General features: G+C 46.1%; 1 protein-coding gene across 1 annotated transcript in view; it reads left to right on the forward strand.

The window, feature by feature from the left end:
* Window positions 1-6,625: 6,625 nt before the first annotated feature.
* Window positions 6,626-21,023, forward strand: part of ZNF366 (zinc finger protein 366) — a 157,693-nt gene continuing 143,295 nt past the window's right edge. The window contains exon 1 of the mRNA XM_078675277.1: window positions 6,626-6,730. The gene's annotated coding sequence lies outside the window, so the exon portion shown is untranslated. The remainder of the gene's footprint in view (window positions 6,731-21,023) is intronic.

A 21,023-nucleotide genomic window follows, 5' to 3' on the forward strand; every position in this document is an offset into this window, starting at 1 on the left:
GTGCTAATTCATGGGCCGGAGAATCGGCAGCCAGGCCGATCAGCTGCTTCTAATTTGAAGATTTTCAGCGATGGTTTCTGCAGAGAGTTATAAAAATAGACAGAAATCGACAGAAGCCTTTTACGCTGTTAATAAAGTTCATAAGTAGTTTCGAACTAGGCAGTAGCGAGAGGTTTTGAGTCGGGGGATGTTAGAAGTACCCCCGTTTTACAGGTAGAGCTGCTCTGCACCCCGAGCGATCTGACAAGTTACTTCAAAGTCGCTACCTCAAACATGGGAATACAGACGGGCTTAGCAATCAGATTTACAAGTCTAGGCATATGTGTCCGGAGTCAACGTACATTATCCACAGTTATTAGTGCTCGGGGAGCCTCTAGTACTTACATCTTAGCGGCATAGGAAGATCTTCAATCCGGGAGTGCGGAACACGAACTCTCTCGGTTTCAGGATGCATCTAACTTGTCAGACCGCTCGGGGTGCGGAGCAGCTCTACCTGTAACACGGGGGTACTTTCTATTCTCAGGGTATAATAACCACAATGGATTCCGGAAGAATCTCTCCGATGTGCAGTTTAAAGTATAAAGCTCACATGTGCAGTGTCTCCCTTGCAAGCGCAAGAACATAGGCCCCTTTCCACTACAACAGGAGAGTCAGTCACTGAAAAAGACGCTGCACATACGGGATCATGGTAAATGAATTCAAATACTAGAGCAATTAAAACTCTTACAATTTACTTGCTGCAACACTCTAGGTTGGGGATCTAGACCACACACTCTTTGCCTGTTGGTCCTTCCACTGAACTTTTGAACAACAAAAAAACACCCACCCCATCAGGGGAGAAATCCAGCAAATCACAACAGAGGTCTAAACCTGGCAGAGACCCCAGCGGGAGGGGGGCGGGTGAACGGGTGAACGGGCTCACGGACAGCGGGAGGGGGGGGCGGGTTAACGAACAGCGGGACGGCGGGCGGCACACGGACAGCGGGAGGGGTGGCGGGCACACGGACAGCAGGATGGGGCGGCACACGGACAGCAGGAGGGGGGGCGGGCACATGGACAGCGGGAGGGGGGCGGGCACACGGACAGCAGGAGTGTGGTCAGGAAACAGCCAGTGGGACAGGGACAAGGCGAACAATGAACGCAAACATCGGTATAAAAAGTACACGCCCACAGTGGCCACGTCTTCATGACGTTGCGGAGAGGTAAAGAATCGGCGGGAACGCCCACGAATCGCCTCTCAGAATGACGGACGCCTCTCTCTTCCAATGGCTAGCCTCCATTTATGGAGCTAGCCAATGGAAGACAGAGGCGGGAATAAGCCACATACTTGTCAACAAAAGTTTTTTGCCTGCGCGAAACGCTGCTTGCGCAGCTGTTCGCAGGCGAAACCTAAAAATGACCCTTCCATGCACCTTCCCAATGTTTTTTAGACTGGTGTTGAAATAGTTAATCTAACACCTCCCCTTCTCCCCCCCCAAATGTATGTAAATTCACCAACAGTGGCGGTGTCTCCATAGGAGCAGAGGAGCACCGCCCCACCCTCACCACAAAGCTGCAGAAAGATGGAAAAATAAAATGGTAATGAAAGGATTTTATTATCATTTTAGTTTTCCAGCTTTCTGCCACACTGAGAGGGCAGGTCCCGGGCCAGTGCATCATTGCTGCTGATTGGCAGCAATAATGAGTGGCCCTTTCAGTGTGAATTTGGCATGTCGGTTTGGCCAGCTACATTATTACGGCCAAACAGACATGCACAATTCAACCTCTCCTACCCGGCTGTCATAGACAGCCAGGTTGGAGAGCAGGCACAGACCTTCAGTGCTCTTTAGAGCGCTGAAACAGGCTGCTCAGGGAAAGGAAATGTTGAACCAGCCCGATTAATTGGACCTTTCTGCTATGCTATCATTTCCAAGGTTAGACCCTAACTTGGATGTCAACAATCTTACCTCCCAATGCCTCTCAGTCCTTGCAGTCAAAATTGATAAAGTCGCTCCACTTCAAAGCAAAAGGAAAAGGCCTAATCCTTCAGCACCATGGTTCAATAAATCCCTCTATGAAGAAAGGGAGAACCTGAGAATCCTGGAGAAACAATGGAGACAATCTCCATCCTCCACTAATCTTTCCATTCTACGATCAGCAAGATCACAATACCACAAACACATTTTCCGTGAAAAATCATCACACTTCAGAACCCTCCTCGACTCAGCCAAAAACAGACCCAAAAAACTATTTGTAGTTCAAAAAACGGGGTAACCCAGTGTTCCTCAGAACCTGGGTAATTAGACGATTCACAAAAAGTGGTTCTGTCGGGTAAAACTACTGTTCATTTAAGATACATTCAATGTAATATAGAAACAACTCTCTCAACACACAAATAAAAAACAGTACCCATTCAATAGAATCTGTGCTCAGTTATTTATCTGTATTTTTTGCATTTTCAATCTGAGCAATAAAGTTATTTCAGAAGGACTGTGCACTCCAATTATGTACCAAATAATGTTAAGTGACAGTAGTGCATAGTGAAGAAGTGACAAAGTGAACAATATATACAGTGTCAACAGGGTTTGTTTGTACAAATGTTTCTTCAGTGAAGGCCAGAGCTTTATTTAAATCCCGAAGTTTCTTTCTTAGTTTGGAAACCCGGTCATTCTGGACCTTAGGAAATACGTCAACGTTTCGAACCTTCTGTGCCCCGGTTGGTGGTCACGGCGGGTCTTTATCAAGACAGAGATATGGGGGGTTGTGTGTACACAGTCCAGACAGGCTTGCGAATCAGAGACCTGTAGCCAGGTGGCACACTGGCCTGTAAATCATTGTCGATAAGGCTGTAACGAATACAATGCCTGATGCGGTCTAGCTCAATGGCTAATAATCCTCGATCAGATGTTGGTTTTCACGCGGTGGATGGAGCGAAGTCTCGGCCATCCGGAGCAGCACTGAATGCAAAAAACTATTTGACCTCATGAAAATCTCAAACTGCTCTCCCTCAACCACCAAGCTTGATGATTCTCCAAAGAAAGCAGCAGATTTCACCATATTCTTTGATGAAAAGGTTAAATCACTGGTGGATCAGGTCATTAATCCTACCCCCCCCTAAAGGAGTGCAAATCCTTAGTCATTTGGCAGATCCATGACGTCATCTCTAAAGATGCCCTCCTCAAATGCATCCTCAAAACAAAACCCTCTATCCATTCATTTGACACCCTTACCAGTGACTTTGCCATTGCTTTCTACACCCTTACTCTTTCCTATTGGACCAGTCTGGTTAACCTCTTCTTAATCCAAGGCTCCCTTCCTGTTGCCCTTAAAACAGGACAGGTTACCCCATTTCTTAAAAAACCCACCGCTGTGGCGAACTTCCACCCCATCACTGACCTCCCTTTTCTTGCGAAAATCACAGAAAGATGCGTAGTGAAACAACTTTCCCTACATATTATGGATGATAATCTTCTTGACAATTTCCAGTCTGGTTTCATTCAAAACTGCGGCACCGAAACAGCTCTGCTGCAAGTGATCGACGATGTGCTGTGTGTACTCGATTTGGGGGAGTCTTGTCTTCTGATTCTTCTAGACCTTTCTGCAGTCTTTGACACTGTTAATCACAGCACTCTCCTTAACACTCCTCAACAGAGAATGGGCTTGGAAGGCACAGTGCTTAAATGGTTTGCCTCATTCCTCTCGGACAGATCCCAAATGATCAAAAGAGCAAACAGTCTTTCATCTTCATTGGCAGTAGGTCAAGGCGTCCCTCAAGGTTCTATCCTTGCACCTACTTTGTTCAATCTTTATTTACAACCATTGGGAAATCTTCTAAGTTAATCTGGGATCCTTCACCATCTCTATGCGGATGACACTCAGATCTACCTTAAGGTGTCTTCCGCACACAATATCTCAATCCTCAACTCTACTCTCAACTCTATTCAAAACTGGATGTTAGCTCATCAACTCATTCTTTCCTTCCAAAACTGAATTACTCCTCAGCTCTACCTCACTCTCTCCTCCTCCTGTTCAATCTTGGATGGATCAGCTGAATTTATTCAAACCTATCATTGTTGACAGCGCAAAATCGCTTGGTGTCATACTTGACAAAAGGCTCAATCTACTCTCCCACATCAATTCCATTGCAAAGAATTCACGATACCAACTGTGCCTTCTCTGGGGGATTTGACGTTTCTTTTCGGAGCAAGACCTAAAAACCGTGGTCCAATCTCTGGTTCTCTCTAAATTGGAATATTGCAATTCTCTCCTTGCTGGCCTCCCCAAATCTCACCTTTCACCTCTTAAATCCGTTCTCCATTTAGCGGCTCGTTTTGTCTTTGGGGCCAAAAGAAGTGACCACATCACACCCATTTTGTCTACTGTTCAGTGGCTTCCCATCGTTGCACAATCAATCTCCAAGACTGCCTGTATCATCCACAAATCCTTACACACTTCCTCCCCTCGTTACCTGGCAATTACACTTAAAATCTCTGGAGGCTCTAGACCTTCTCGTAATGCGGAAAATCTACTGCTTGAGCCCCCCACCTTCAAAAGAGAAAGATCAATAGCTCAATCCATCTCAGGCAATGCGGTTAGAATATGGAACTCACTTCCTCCACTACTCCGTACCACCACCTCTACCCGGACCTTCAAAACTGACCTTAAATCTCTTCTCCTCCAAATACACTTCCAGAACTAATACATCCCTGTTCATGTCCCTCAAGGAAGTTCTTTCAATATTGTAAATTTGTGATCTATACCTGTACGATCTTCATCCTAATGCGTTTTTCTTTTGTGTGACTGCATCTATTGTTTTATTCTACTTTTTCTTCTTTCTCGTTTGTTTCAGTAACATGTAAATATGTAAAATCCTCCTCATGTAACGTACTTGGTTCTATTGTGAAGTGCTCTGACACCTCTGGGTAATGTCCGGGCTATATAAAAATGCATTAAATAAATAAAAAAAATCCAGAGGCTTATCTCATGCAGCATGAGAGCAGTGTCTGGATTGGATAAGGAGCTGCGTGACCTCACGCTGGAGGAGTCGGGAGCTGGATAGAGAGGTTGGGAGTCAGCTAGAGAACACCAAGGACAGGACGTGCTGCAGGCTGAAAAGGTAAGTGAAACTTTTTTTCTTTTTAAAATGTACATGTTTATTTTATATTATTTAATTTTATCTATGTCATCAAGCGTCACTAATCCGATCCTTGGACAAGTTAGGAAATGTCCTCCTCTCATTGGCTGACTTGTGACAAGGTTAGCCAATGAGAGTATGTAGAGGGATCTTCCAGTTCCTTTTGCCTGAGGCTGGCCGAAGCCTACAGTCCAGGACCGCCGCGCTTCCCCCTTCTCCACACACTAGTCCTGCCTTTCCGCTGCTGTCGGCCAGGGAAGTGCTTCGTTGAATGTTTGGGGAGAGTGGGCATACATAGGAATGTATATGAATTTGCCTGTGTGCGTTTGAATGAGTGGGTGTAAATGTGTGCTTTTATATGTTTGTAAATTGGCTGGTGTTTGTGAGTGTGCATGTGTGTGCACTTGGGAATAGATGGCTGTAATTATGCGACCCTGTGTGTGCTTGTCGGTGGGTGTTTGTGGATGGGTAGGTGTACATGTCTCCCAACTCCACAATTTGTACACGTAAGCAGACACCACTTACTACAGTAGTACTACTTTACATACTCCAAAAACGTGCCTGTTTAATAGGCCCTGTTGTGTACCTTTTGTCCTGGCTTAATACCACATTCCAGACCACCCAACCATCAAACTCTGGCCCTGTAATCCTGTTTTAAACAGGCAACCCCACATAAAAACGCACACAGACCTCAAACATACAAAAACATAAACTTACACAAAGACAAACATCCATACTGTTCCATGTACAGCACCTCATTTTAAAAGGCAATGTAAATTCTTTCTGTAAAGCTCTTTAAAAGGCAGTTAAATGATGCACTACGTACTCAAGATGTATGTAATAAAAACGACTTTCTTTTACTTGTGAGACTCTCCCCAGCCACGTCTGGTCTAATCTCTGCTTGTTTTAGCTCCACATCGTTGTTGGTTTATTCTCAGCCCTCTGCTGCGTTTTTGGTGGTTAGGTGTCATTATTTAGTCTCCACTGCACTAATGATGTTTACAAAAATCTATGTTCAAAGGTGGGTCATTGACCTTGATATAAAAATCCCTGGACTGCTGGGGAGAAAGGGTTCCCTGCATGGATTGCAAGAGACAGGCCATAGCATTGAGGGTAGGCTAGGTCGGTAGGAACAGACACATGTTTTTTGCGTGTTTGCCCAATGGCCAGGGGACCTTTTGAGTGCTTCGGAAACAGCCTTCGCCCATGATTTGCCCTGCGGATGGAATTGTACAGAACGAAGATCAGGCCGCCGCTGCGACCGAAGGCCTGCAGGCAGATACGACACTTGAGGAATTCCTCTAAATATTATTTTAGTGCCAAACATTTTGCTTGAGAAGAAAAAGATGTCTATCTTCTGTTTCCTTATTTTCTCTGCAGGAAAGAAAAGGATTGTTGACTTCCTCTCCCCTCCCTTCCTTCCTTCTTTCCAAGGTACTCATCAGAAAAAAACAGAGAACCGAGTAATTGTTCCTGTTCTCTTTCTTAAGTCGCGTCAAATACTGTCCCTGCGAGTTCCCGTAATTCAGAGCGGTCTGTGCGCGCGGAGAGGGCGGGAGACGAGCAGAGGACGGCCCGGGGTAGGCCGAGCGCCTGGATCATTCGCTTCCACAGGTGGTAAGTACACTTTACCTCTTCTTGAGCAGACACATGCATGCGTTTAAATGGACTTAAATACACCCTGTCCGTTCGGTGCGTGCACCTTCAGTTCACGTCCAAGACTTGTGGCTGCGTGGAGGTGGTTGTGGCGTTGAGTTATCAGCATGAGGTACAATAGCGCTTTCCACACTCGTGCACATCTGGTTTCTCCATCATTCTTTAAACTTCTCAAAAAGGTTTTATTTGAAGACTCTTTACATTATACTGGCTGGACCCGTACAACATCTATGTGGGGAGTTCAGCAAAACGTGTGTCCCATTTCTAAATTACACAAACAGCTAACGTTTCTTGGGGGGGGGGGGGGGGGGGGGGGGGCGCCACTGCATCTTGGGACCTCATGAGGGTGGAAATTGTCCTCACAGCTGTCCACAAGTTTGCCTTAGAGGCGAGCAGTAGACTAAACAATAAGGTGAAGGTGAGTGGGTTTATCTGTGATTTACAGCTGTGCGGCCTTTGTGGGAGGTTGAGTTGTACATCCAATGCAGGGGGGATTGTTTGGTGTAGGGAGGGGACCACTGCTTGAAGACGAGGCGCTGTATCACGGAGTGAGCGCTGGAAGCGCTCGTGTAAGGCAGGTCTCTAACTCTGTCTTAAGTAGTTGAAGAGCTGGATCAGCGCTATTTTACCACCTTGTTGCAATTTGTTACTTGTCTCGGGAAGGTTTGTGCAGCATTTTGCTGGAAATGTTATTTCTAAAATAAACAACAAAACACAACACAATAGCACACAATAAACTTAAAAAATAAAATTAAACATACATAATGTGGTATAGCAACACAGTCAACAGAACAACGACAATAAAACACAACTAAATATCATAGCAATATTAAAATAAAGATACAAAGCACAAAAAGCAATAGACAACTTCCGCCACAAAACAGGACACACAAAAGTGGCCCGTTCGTGTTCCAGGTTACCAGCTTCGGAAGCCTGCAGTGGTAAACGGCGTTTGCGTCGAGCACTGCCTCGTCTACTACCAAGGACACGAAACAGCGCCAGGTACAGACATTTTGTGACCTGTCCCTGCTTGTGCACAGCAGCATTCGCATGGTACCAGTGACTCAGTGTAGGGTGTGCTACTAAGATCCCTGTGTTTGAATGCATGCTCTTATGCCTGCGTCTCATTTACTTGCACGTTTTATGCGCCTCCTGTTGCTTGCAAGCATGGTAGATGTACAAAGCCGTACAAGTTAGAAAACGTGACTCACAACTTCAGCAACATAGATAGTGCGTAATTTCCCAAAATGGGTTTGGTGTAGTGTGCACTAACGTATATGTATGTATGTGATATGGGTGCTTTATGCAGCACAAACAAACCTAGCACAAAACAAGCGCGCCCTGTGCAAGATGAACGCTCACAGTGAGCAGAGCACCAACGGACGGGCGAGGACACTCCGTCAAGAGAGGGGTGCGCGGGGGTTTGTGTGCCAGCCTCGGCGCATCCATTTTCATTTGTTCATTTACACAACAGATACTTTTGGTTAGATTGAAATACTCTTCCTCACATTCGCTGCAATCTATTTGTCGCTCAGGGAGCAGCTTCCCATGTAAAGTGAGTGTGCAGCGAGTGTGAAAAGCGCTCAGCTGCACGGGGGTCTGAGGAGCTCTCCACATCACACCAATCTCTTACACTGTGCTCAAGGATGTGCACTATACGTGAATCCGCCATTACACTGGTGCCACATAACCCTCAAACTCCCCCATACCGTGGGAAGTATTTACCCCAAGACAAGTACCCCTGTCATCCCAATATACTTAGCCAACAAGGTCGTATTTGTTGTGGTGGTTGTTGGCCGCAGTTTTATTGGGCTCATAAATCACATCTGGGTCATATACCCGTCAACACCATAGCCAATAAATCATATCTGGGTCATAAACATGACATCCTCATAATCATAAATCATCTGGGTCATAAATCATACATGCCATCGCCATAGTCATAGATCATATCTGGGTCATAAACATGTCATCATCATATTCATAAATCATATCTGGGTCATAAACATGTCAATCATCATATTGTGCAGATCATATCGTGGTACATTCAGTTCGTAGATGGCACGCCTACCAATACAGTTCTTTTGTTAGTCCTTGGTCGTCCTCTTTGTCGTGTTACTTCTGGGACCACAATTTGGGTGGTCACCCACGCCCTTTGCGTGTAGGGAGGGGTAGCTTCTCCAAGGAGTTAGGCCCAACTCGCTACCTTTTTGTGCCCTGCCGTCCGGCCGGGTCTGGGCCGCGAGCGCCGTCTCCGTTTGCTACTCCCATCCTTGGCCCGGCCACCTCACCCTGCCGTGCGGCATCCCAAAATGAGTGGCCTACTTCTACACACCGCCCTGTTGGTGTGTCTCCTTAGCCATCCGTTGTAACAATTTCCGCCCATGCTTGTGTTGCTGTCCAGCACTGCGCCAACTGCTGGTTCCTAGGTGTGGGTGGGTGGGTCAAAAATTCAGGTGCGCCGCTTCCCCCGCTCCACGAAATTAGGAGCTATTTGGGGGAGCGGCGGCTTATATCCCCCCTTTCTGCTCGTCCACTACGCGCAGCTGCCCCCCCATTGGGGGGTTTGTACCAAGCGGTCCCCCCTATTGGCTAGGGGGTTCCTTGGTGCCAACCGTATGTTCCCTTGGGAGGTGTTGATCCTTCCTGCCGCTTCTGGGTGCCCAGAACCGGTTCTTCCACTGGGGCTCGACGTGGGTTATGGCGCCGGCCCTTGAGCCTCCCCCCCCTTTCGGGGGGGTGCGGCGGCCTCTGCAAGACAGAGCGCACACCGGACACGCTTTGCTGCTGGTGTGAAACAGAACGGAGCTCACAGTTCCGGCCCAGTCCGTATCGTGGAAGGAGCTCCTTGCACCGGGGCAAAAATGGAGAGTGGAGTCCCATTTCGAGAGCACATTTATTTCTTAGAAATCTTTGTAGGGGTTTAATAGTTGTCATTTTAACAACAACATTCTAACCTGCACGGTTACAGTACAACTGATATTGCCTCAACTTCTTTTCATTTAGACGCAGAAAAAACAGTTTGGAAACAGACTGGTCCATATTTTGCTCTGATGCAAAACTGGTTTGGAGTAAATACTGTTGCTCCATTACTTAGTGAGCAGCAGAACACCAGGGCAGCGATGGGTCAATCCTGTTTTGTTTGCCCATTGCAAAGTGTCTGTGACACGGCCCCCGCTGTATGTTGTGTGGTCAGCCACCAACACAAGGTGTCTGCACTTCTACTGGCCAGGCTGCATTGCTCTGTATATTTACATTTATTGTTCTCTTTGGAATCTTAGCAAATAACATTTGCATCTAGCCTTGGTCTTTTGTATTTAGCCAAATATAGCAAGATATTACAACTATTCCATACGTTGCTTATGCCCTCTTTAATGGCAGCTGGCATCAGTGCCTAGCGCCTACCTGTGTGTAATAAGGGTGTTTCATGCTAGCTAACATCGGCCCTTTACTACTGTTACCCTGCGCCCACTGCTGGTCCCCAGCATTAGCCCCATGCCCACCGAGACTTGACTAAGAGCTTTACATTATTTTTTTTAAGAAACACTCTGTGATTCTGCCGCCATTTTACTTTCTTCCTAATGTTAAGGGCTTTGCATTGAAAAGTGCAAGGTCTACCATGTACAGATAAGTGTCCGCGTCCAGGTGGTATCGGTTGGCCTCCGTTCATGGAAGTTAAGATTGGAATCATGCACATACCAGGCTATGTCAGCCCTCTTCCTGGACTTTCGGACTTGGACCTTCGTGCTCCCCGCCATTTTCTCTGTATGACTTGCCTCTTCTTCTAACTTTCTCCTCCGCCATTTTAGCGATCTCTGACCTCCCCTCTGTCCTTTCGACTTTCCTATTGTCTCTCCTGTTGCCTCTGACACACTCCTCACTGTCTTATTCACCACTATCTGCTTCCCTCTCTCGTTTATCTCACGTGCCTGCCCTTCTCTGTGACTCTTAGAGTATATCCAGTCCTTTCCCTTCCCTATGTATATAGAGATAACTCTAATCACTAGTATATGCTGTAGACCGTTATGCTCTCCACCATTCCTATGTGACTCTTAGAGTATATCCATGTGTATCCCTTCCCTATGTATATAGAGATAACTCTAACGACTAGTCTCCTATGTGACTGTTAGAGTATATCCATGTGTAGCCCTTCCCTATGTATATAGAGATAACTCTAACGACTAGTCTCCTATGTGACTTTTAGAGTATATCCGTGTATCCCTTCCCTATGTATATAGAGATAACTCTAACGACTAGTCTCCTATGTGACTGTTAAATTATATCCATGTGTATCCCTTCCCTATGTATATAGAGATAACTCTAACGACTAGTCTCCTATGTGACTTTTAGAGAATATCCATGTGTATCCCCTCCCTATGTTGATAGAGATATTACTAGTATAGGCCTAGAGTATATCCATTTGTATCTCCTCCTTGTGTGATTTTATCTCTTGTACATTTGCAATTTTTTCTGTTTGTACCTTTTTTGTAACGCATGTAATCCTAAGTCCGTATGCTTTCAACTGGTTATTATGTAATGCAAAAATTTGCAATCTTTTTACGCATGTAACAGTCAGTCCTTATGTTTTCAACTGGATCCTATGTAAAGCGCTCTGACACCTTCGGGTAAAGTTCGTGCTATATAAAATAGCACAAATAAATAAATAAATAAATAAAAAATTGCAGTCTTCAAGGATGATGCGGGAGTATGCATATGGATCCATTTCTGGTGCTCTTGAGGGATGGTTTGGGTTCAGTATGTTTTGGCAGGGTGTTTCTGAGCCTGGGGGCTAGGGCCAGGAAGTGTTGTTCACCATAACTGAGTTTTTTGGTGCTGGGATTGCGAGGGATGAATGTCGACTGCTCAGAGTGGTCTGTTGGATAGGCGAGGGGCACCTTCTCTGTGTGGACATGATGGTATGGTGTTCGGTGGTGGATCTCAGAGCGGTGCAGATTGATGGCCTCCAGGAATCTGTTGAGTTAGTGGTACTTGTGTATGTATGATGGGATGGTGTTCGGAGGGGGATCTCTGAGGGATTCAGATTGACTGCCTCTGATGGTCCCTTGAATTACCTGCATTGAAAACCGTTCTACAAACCCTTTCCTCTAGAGAAAGCTTGCCCCTTGTCAAACACAGAGATTTTTTTAGACAGTCTGCTCAGACCGGTCTGCTTAAATCCTGGTCAATTTTTCAACACAGGTCCTATGTAGTTTTCAGCTTCACTATTGCTTGTTTCTAAAAATTGTTGCTTTGCTCCTTCCTAATTTTAAATTCACTCACTGTTTTCCAATGCATCGCTTCTGCTGGGAGGCTAAGCTTTGCACCAGTCCTGGTTTCTTTTATAATATTAATTTTGAGTATTTACCTCTAATCTTCAATTATGCTCTGTATTTTTTTGCATTCGGAATATTTGTATGGGCTGACTCTTCCCTGAGGGTAGTGTGTGCTAGCCTATTAGGAAAGTAATGTGAATCATGCAAGAATTGCGACTAGCATGTACGTACACGCTGAGGAGGTGTCGCAAACAAAGTAGAAACACACATGTTTACAAATACACTAGAAAACCAGAGGTATAGAGCGTTATGGCGCAGGGCGTAGAGAAAGGGAAGGAGTTGAATTTTATTCTCCAGACGTTCAGAGGGTAAAGGACCAGTCTAGTCCGAAGAGTTGAATTCTACTGAAAATAAGACCTCCTGCCTGGTCCCTTTAGCCCAGAGGTCTTCAAACTTTTGTAGGTAGAGCCCCCCCAACTGAATTTTTTAAGATGTTGGCCCCCCCTATCACCTGACAGAAATTTCTGGAATCTGGTACACTACATAATCGACTGCCACGTGCATATCACGGGCCATATTTGGCAAATAATGTTTAACACAATAAGAGTGTTTAGTAAACTGCAGGTTTGTGAATGGGTGTGGTGAAATGACAGAGGCTTATTACACAGCTCAAAACACAATTTTTCAAGGGAAAATGCGCGCACATTCTTTTTATTAGGATGCTTTGTTTTACACATGACCTAGATTAATAATAACACCACCAACATAAATGTGTGGACCCGTTTTGATCTGAAATTGCATGAAACAAAAACATTTCTCTGCAAATAGTAATAGACTCTCTCACATCAATCACATTAAAAAGAAATTAAACAAAACAGTATTTACAAGAATCTGTTTAGGAATTATTCCATGCCATTAGGGCAAAAACAGAGCTGCCTCTATTAAGGGAACCAATGAAAGGCTGGATTGAAGTGCATGTAAATATGTCCTTTTGTAATTTAGGACGAAAACCTTGATGGGGCACGACATGCCCATACTTGTGTACAGGGGCGCAACAAGACCCGAACTTCGGGGGGGCTAACACTCCCATCCAGGGCTGGCCCTAGCACTGGTCGCACATAGTGCAACAGTCTGTTTTGGTGCCCCTCCCCCATATTCTCCTTCTCCATGAATTTCCACACTACCACTCACCAACAATGCACCCCATCTCTCTATAGCAGCTTTCTGGCAAACATTTCATTTTTTTATAGCGCTACTCTAAGTTTACCCACTTTGATCTGCATGGTACACGTTCTTTGTATCAGGCACATTAAACCTCTGCGCTGTGCGGGTGTCAGAAGTACCCATGTGAGTGCACGTTGAGCGATGCAAAAGTGTGGGAGTAGGGTAAGAGGAGTGACTGCAGGGTGAGTGAGGTGACCATATGAATTTGGGTGCGGATGTAAGTGCAGAGTGGGACAAATGAATGTGTGCTTAGTGATGGTCTTATTTGAAGGAATATGCACATTGAGCAGTAAGGGGGACACGTGAGTGAAGTGTTTCATTGGTGCAGAGTGAGTAGTGTGCTCGTGTGATTGCAGGGTGAGGTACAGGGTGAACAGCACAAGTGCACTGTGAGTGTAGAGTGATCACTGTGAGTTCAGAATGAGCGTGTGAATGGTGTGAGTGCATGCTAATCAGAGTCAGTGCATGGTGATCAGAGTCAGTGCATGTTGATCATTGTGCGTGCATTGTGATCATTGTGAGTGCAGAGTGATCACTGTGAGTGCAGGGTGAGCGGGTGAATGGTGTGAGTGCATGGTGATCAGTGTGAGTGCATTGTGATCGCTGTGAGTGCAGGGTGAATGGTGTGAGTGCGTGGTGATCGCTGTGAGTGCATTGTGATCGCTGTGAATGCAGGGCGAATGGTGTGAATGCATGGGGATCAGTGTGAGTGCATTGTGATCGCTGTGAGTGCAGGGTGAGAGGGTGAATGGTGTGAGTGCATGGTGATCAGTGTGAGTGCATTGTGATCGCTGTGAGTGCAGGGTGAGAGGGTGAATGGTGTGAGTGCATGGTGATCAGTGTGAATGCACTGTCATCACTGTGTGCACGGTGAACATGAAAGTGAAAAGCGAGAATGAGGAGTGAGTTGTCTGAATGCAGGGTGCATTCCCAGACACTTGAAGTAACTCAGCAGGTTATTGACTGCAGCGTAGGGTTTCAGATATGTTAAACTATTGCTATTATGGCATTAACCAGGGATCAAGGTGGAAGAAATAAATGTGCTGATCTTTCAACAAACTTCCAGTTTTATGGTTAGGGTTGCCAGCTCATTATTTTGATGGCCCAGTTGGTACAAAAATAAATAGTCACCTAATGCTGTATTGTCAGCACTTGTCTGTGCATACTTTGAACAGCAAATATAAATAGTAGCATTTTTAATTGTGTTTAAGGGCTCCCTGAATGGTCCATGACTGATAATCTATACTACTATTATAAAGAGAGAACTGGGAACCTTTGAAGCGGGTAAACTCGGGAACCACAGCGCCAATCAACACACCCAATACATCATTGGAAACGTCAGGGTAAGCAGATGGACATAGGCTATATACCATAAAAAATATACCTTAGAAGGGCAAAGTACGTTCTTTCACAAAGTAGTCCCTTGGAAGTAGCGCCATGTCTGAGGTGGGCGTGTGCGTTTTATGCGTGCTGACATCACAATCACGGGTCCGCCATTTTAGTAAAGTAGTAAAGTGGTCGGCGAGGCAGGCAGGACAGGAGCGCCGAACTGACACCCTCCGGAGTCCGACATGCCAAGAGCGGGCAGGAGCGTGGGCAGAAGCGGCGGACAGGAGCGTGGTCAGAAGTGGGCAGGACAGGAGTGTGGCCAGAAGCGGGCAGGACAGGAGCGTGGCCAGAAGCGGGCAGGACAGGAGCGTGGGCAGAAGCGGCAGACAGGAGCGTGGCCAGAAGCGGCGGACAGTAGCGTGGCCAGAAGCGGGCAGGACAGGAGTGCCAAACCGACAGCCTCCGGAGTCCGACATGCCAAGAGCGGACAGGAGCATGAGCAAAAGCGGCCAGGAGCAAGGAAACGGGAGCAAGGAAACAACACCCTGCGCACGTGATGCTGGTGAGTACGCTCTGCTGCTCCCGCTGCTGCCCGCTCTGCTGTGCGTCTCCTGCAGCGGTGCTGCCCCCAGCCCCCTTCTGCCCCGGACAACGACGGGCCGGGCTGCTAGTAAAATATAAAATGGAACAAAGACAGAAAAGTCACATTACAAATTTATACATACTTATTTATTTTCAAGCAAATTTGGTGTCAAGACAAGCAATTTGCGGGCTGTTTAAAAACACATGGATGGCTGGTATTTTTCTTTTGGTAAGTTTAAGCCCTGTGGGTGTTGCGGTGCCTGCCTGTGCACATTTAAAATAAACTTTGCTTGCCTGTGCACATTTAAAAGAAACTTTGTCTCCTTTCTGCAAAGAGCTTCCTCACAGTACGGGGTTAAACTGGTAGATCTGAAATGCTTCAGGTGCTTTGGGAGGCAGGATGTCTCCTTTGCTAAAACTGAAAGTGAGTAAAGACTGTCCTTTCAGCTGCAGTGGGAAGCAAGGAGTCTCCTCTCCTATCAAGTCGAACACAAAGGAACAGGACTGTCTGTTAGTTTGCTTTCGTTTTTAGCAGAGGAGACCCTGCCTCCCACTGCAGCTGAAGCATCCCAGCTCTACCGATTAACCCCCTCCTAGGAAGGCTGTTAGCTCTCTACATCACAAAAGCACAAGTCCGATCCTTATCTATTTCCCCTCCCTCCCCCTCCCCCTCCAGCCCTTAGTTAACCGGAGCTCGACAATAAACAGACTACATTTGAAGGGGTGAAGACTTGCACGCCTCGGGACAGTAATCGACTCTGAAAGGAAAGATCTTCGTGTGGAGTGCGCGCCACCCCTGAGATGGTGTCACGCCCCCCTGGGGGGGCGCGCCCCACAGATTGAAGGACTCTGCTTTAGCCGTTCTCAGTACGTTCCTTGTAGTCTATAAGTCTAAACCAAAGAGTTGCAGGCACATCCTCAGATCCTTATTTAACCAAGGAGAAAATGTTGCACAATTCTGGGTCCTCCTGTGGACAGTCCATGCTCTCTCTCTATCCATACCTCTGCAAAACCACATTATGTTGTGAACGTGACCTCTCCAACTAATGGCTTGGCTCCACAAATGATCCTTACTGGCCACTTCTTTTTCAGTTCACCCCTCAATGCTCCCTTTATGATGTATTTAATTTTTGAGTGGATGTCATAAGTAATATAACATGGTGCTGGCCCTCTTTGGCGTCTATTGAAACTTCACCCACCACTGCATTGTGCTTTACTGAATTGGTTAGCCACCAATACATGTTTGCAGTATTTTCGACTACTGATCTCTACTCACTGATCATCAACTGCGGCATCAACCATATTACCAGGAAATAGATAGGCCTGTTCTAATGGACACTCCTCAGTGGTTCCTGCAGGCACATATATGTACAGAGAGTAACAACAGAAAGAGCCAGCTTATCTGCATATGTCAAAGCATGGTGCAACACCACAAAATAAGCCTAGTCTCCAGCTTCTTGTTGCTCTTACGCAATGACCCCATGTCTGCCCCAGGGCTTTTTAGGTTAAAGCCTACCAGACAGTGCTGTTGCCTTGTCAGGAAAAGACTTCTTGGGGACTTCTGATTGCTTCACTGAAAATGCATTCTACCCATTGTTCACCATTGGCTTTGTGGTTTGTAACCCACATGTGCTTGCTTTCCATTTGCTGGCTTTATTTGTTTTAGGCTGTCCACCAAGTCCTTGTTCCTCCAATGGATTATAGCCTTTTTAACTTCGCTTCTTGTTCTCTTTCACGAGTGCTCTCTTTCTGTAAATAGGTATTTAAATGATTTCCTTATCTTGTCACACTAGCTGTGCATTCAAAAACTGAGGTCAAATGTTATGTTCTGTTTTTGAGGTAGCTTGGTGTTTTTTTCACTGACTACAAAGTGAGTGCTTTTATGTGGCAATCTTGCTGGATACTAGGGGTTGGACAGGAAAGGTTTTTACTATCACTCAACAAAATTTAAATGATCTGCGCAAATATTCTAGAATATATCAGATTTAGGAAAGGACAAATGAAGCACATTTTTTGTAAATCTTTGTGGTGGAAACAAATATTTTAATATAATCAAACAATTCAATACAATAGGTGATACCATTTCCACATGTTATTGTTTGTGTGCTGTATAGTTTTATCAGTAAAACTATGTGCACATGTAATGGTCATTTCAATTGAAAATGTGTTGTTTGTAATGGCAGTGCGCTACTACATCATGCATACCCCACTTTATGCTCCTCCAGTCTTCATCTACAACACAATACTCCACTCTATGCCGCTCCACTCTTTGCCACTCTATGACACACCACTCTACGACATTTTACTACACTTCACTCTATTCCACTCCATGTACACCACTTCACTCTATGCCACTACACTCTACACCACTGAACTCTACAACACTGAACGTTACAGTGCTCTACTCCACTCTGTGCCACTCCACTCCACTCTACGACACACTACTCCACTCTATGCCACTCAGTGACACTCTACTTCACTCCACACCATTCCACTTTACACAACTCCCTCTATGCCACTTTACTTCACTCTACGCCACTCCACTTCACTCCAGTCTACCTCATTCCACTCTCCAACACATTACTCCACTCTATACCACTCCACTGTATGTCACTCTATGACCCTCCACTCTAAGACACTCTAAGCCACTCCACTTTGACACTATACTTCACTCTATGACACCTTACTCCACGTCCCTTCACTACATGCCACTCTACTCCAGTCCATTCCGCTCCACTCTACAACACTCTACTCCACTCTTTGCAAATGAGACTAACTCTTAGCAATACTGTACCGCAGCCATGCTGGTGTACAACATGGCTAACACACTGGCAAAGCCAATAGCCCTTGCATAGGTGAGACCTATTAGCTTTGCCAATGCTTTTTAGAGTTGGATAATGAAAACATGTATCCGATGTGCCTGGTGAGCCCTCATCCTGGGTAGGTAACCTGCTGTAGAGCTCATCTCTATGACCCCTTTCTTTTCTCAGGGATATGACAAAGGAAAGGCCAACAGAAAATAATAGTCACAACTAATATACCAAAAAACGATTCAGCTCAAAGAGTCAGCGAAGGTGCCTTTAATAATGTAAAGTGAGATAGAGTGTGATCTTTGCAGCAAACTTAACAATAAAATGTTTGTTTTGAATCCTGAGATCCCCATTTCAACATCACATAAACCCCCCATTACAGGAGCGGCAGGTTTATTTGCGCCTGGGCTGAAAGGATTGATATGTACAAGTCCACTCGGACTGACGATCACACCACCCTTCAGTACTTTTCTTGGTTGGCAGCTGACTCCTGTCAATGGCATTAAGGGTCATCCAGTGGGGGCATAAGATGGCACTGCCCACCTTCACCCACCCACACACCTTTTCTGTGTGTACTCTGGCAGGACTCCGGAAGACCCATGGATGTCCAGCAGAAGCAACATCCATTCCAACATGAGCAAAAGGCGTGTCTTAATCATCAAACTTTTCTTCCATCCCTGCAGCACTGTAATACCTAATCGGCACAATGATTAATGGCCTATGAAAATAATGTATTGAGTGCTCAGTCACTGTAGCATCATGGCACTACAAAGTCCATTAGTTATAGTCAAGGCCACTGGAATGAAGCGATAGTAGAAGGCCAAATTATGTGGCAGGGTTAACTTAATTATGTGGCAAGGAAAGGAAAATGATGCAGTGTAATGTGGCACATACTGTGACCGTATTACTTATTTTCTCATTTTTACACGTTAACACAGTCTGGGCATAGGTTGCATCTCGTTAGTTCCGGTTTCACACTACCATACAGCGATAAGCAACAGAAGGATGGCCCATCAATCTTTGCAAAGGCAGCAAAACGTGTCACTGTGATTTTAGTTATTTTTTACCGTTTTGCTAGAAAGATTTATTTTTTGGTAAAATTTCCAGATTTTGCAGCAGATGACAGATTATGTGGCAAATGCGGCACATCCATAATTATGAAAAAAATGCTGCGGATGCACAGTTGCATAATTTCAGTGGCCCTTGTTATAGTAACCGCTGATACGAAGGACCGACAGCAATAAGTATAAAGAAAATGAAACATAACAAAGCACCTTCAGAGGCAGGTTGTGAGACTCATTGACATGGGGTGTGCCCCTGTACAAATAAGGTTTGCCGACCTTAGCAGAGCATGGTCAGTGTGTGCCAGTAGTAGGGGATCTCCTTGGTGGCACACAATGTGAGGTGTACACTACTGCTGGGCAGTGACCCTGGTTACCACTTGGTGCTGCTCTGTCCACAAGATGTTATAAGGGAACAGCTCCCTGTTCGTGTGTCTCATAGGGAGCGCTTAGAAGCGGACCATGTCTAGAAAAATGCCATCTAAAAAAATGGTAATTTTAAATAGAGCGGTACTGCGAGAATTGCTAAATATTGAAGCAATTGATATTGAGTAGTAACTGTCCGTGTCCTCGACATCATAACCCAAAACACATTTGTGTGTCCATTTTTTGAATCAGTGCTTTTGAATAGATCAAAATTAGATATATGGGCAGTGCACTAACATACAAGATCACTAATCCTTAAGGAGGATCAGAGGCAAAGAATGGATGACGCATAGATGTGGTGAGACCCCGGCTGTTCATCCACCTGCTTCCAGGCCACCACGAAGCGCATCCACGGACCTTTCACCTACCGAAACTGCAGCCTCACCAGTCAGCAAACACCAGCACGACCCGTCCCTCCCACCAGAGCAGGCCACAACCACCTGAGATGCATACTACTCAACACCCGCTCCGTCCACAAGCATGCAGTCGAACTCTGTGACCTGCTCAACTCATCCTCCCCGGACGTCACTTTCCTGACGGAAACCTGGCTGAACCCATCATCGGCGCCTGGCATTGCCATAGCCATCCCGGATGGCTACAAGATCACCCGCAGGGACTGCACCAACAGACCGGGAGGTGAAATCGCCATCGTCCACAAGAACACCCTCAGAATCTCGACCAGCACCGAAGACACCCTCAGCACCACCGAACACCTGCACTTCCAGATCCACACTGATCCCAACACCACCCTCAGAGGTACCCTCGTCTACAGACCCCCAAGACCCCGACCACAGTTTAGCTTCTCCATCACCGACTTTGAAAGCTCGCACTCCCTGGCCTCCACAGACTACATCCTCCTCGGAGACCTGAACTTCCACCTCGAGAATGCCAACAACAGCAACTCCACCGCCATGCTCTACAATCTATCTAACATCGGACTCAAAGAGCTCATCACAACACCCACCCACTCTGCCGGACACACGCTCGATTCCATCCTTTCCACCAGCAATCACGTCACCTTCAGCCACACCACCGAACTCCACTGGACCGACCAACCCTGCATCCACTTCTCCTTCGAGAAAAACACCACCCACAACAACCCGCAAAAAATCCCCCACCGCAGCTGGAACAAGGTCACCGAAGACGAGCTAACCACCACCCTTGCCCGAGACCCACCAGCCGACCACACTGACACCGACTGCGCCAACGCTCTTGCCCGATCAAGAAACCCTCAAACAGACGCACCGACAGTAGGGCCACCTAGTTCACCACTGACCTCCAGACATCCAAGCAGACCTTCCGAAAACTCGAGAAGAAGTGGCGCCACAAACAGACACCGGACAACCACGCAGCCCTCAAGAATGCCATTCAGGCACCACCAACTCATTCAAACCGCCAAAAGGACCTCCTTAAAGGAACGTATCGACAACAATGCACACAACAGCAAAGCGCTCTTCAACATCATGAACGAACTCACCAACCCCAGCTAGGGAGACTATCCTGCTAAGGGGTCTTTCACACTGAAAAATTGACTATGTTTGTTTTTTCC

Source organism: Lissotriton helveticus, chromosome 2_1 (genome assembly GCF_964261635.1).
Source record: "Lissotriton helveticus chromosome 2_1, aLisHel1.1, whole genome shotgun sequence".
In the NCBI taxonomy this organism is placed as follows: domain Eukaryota; kingdom Metazoa; phylum Chordata; class Amphibia; order Caudata; family Salamandridae; genus Lissotriton; species Lissotriton helveticus.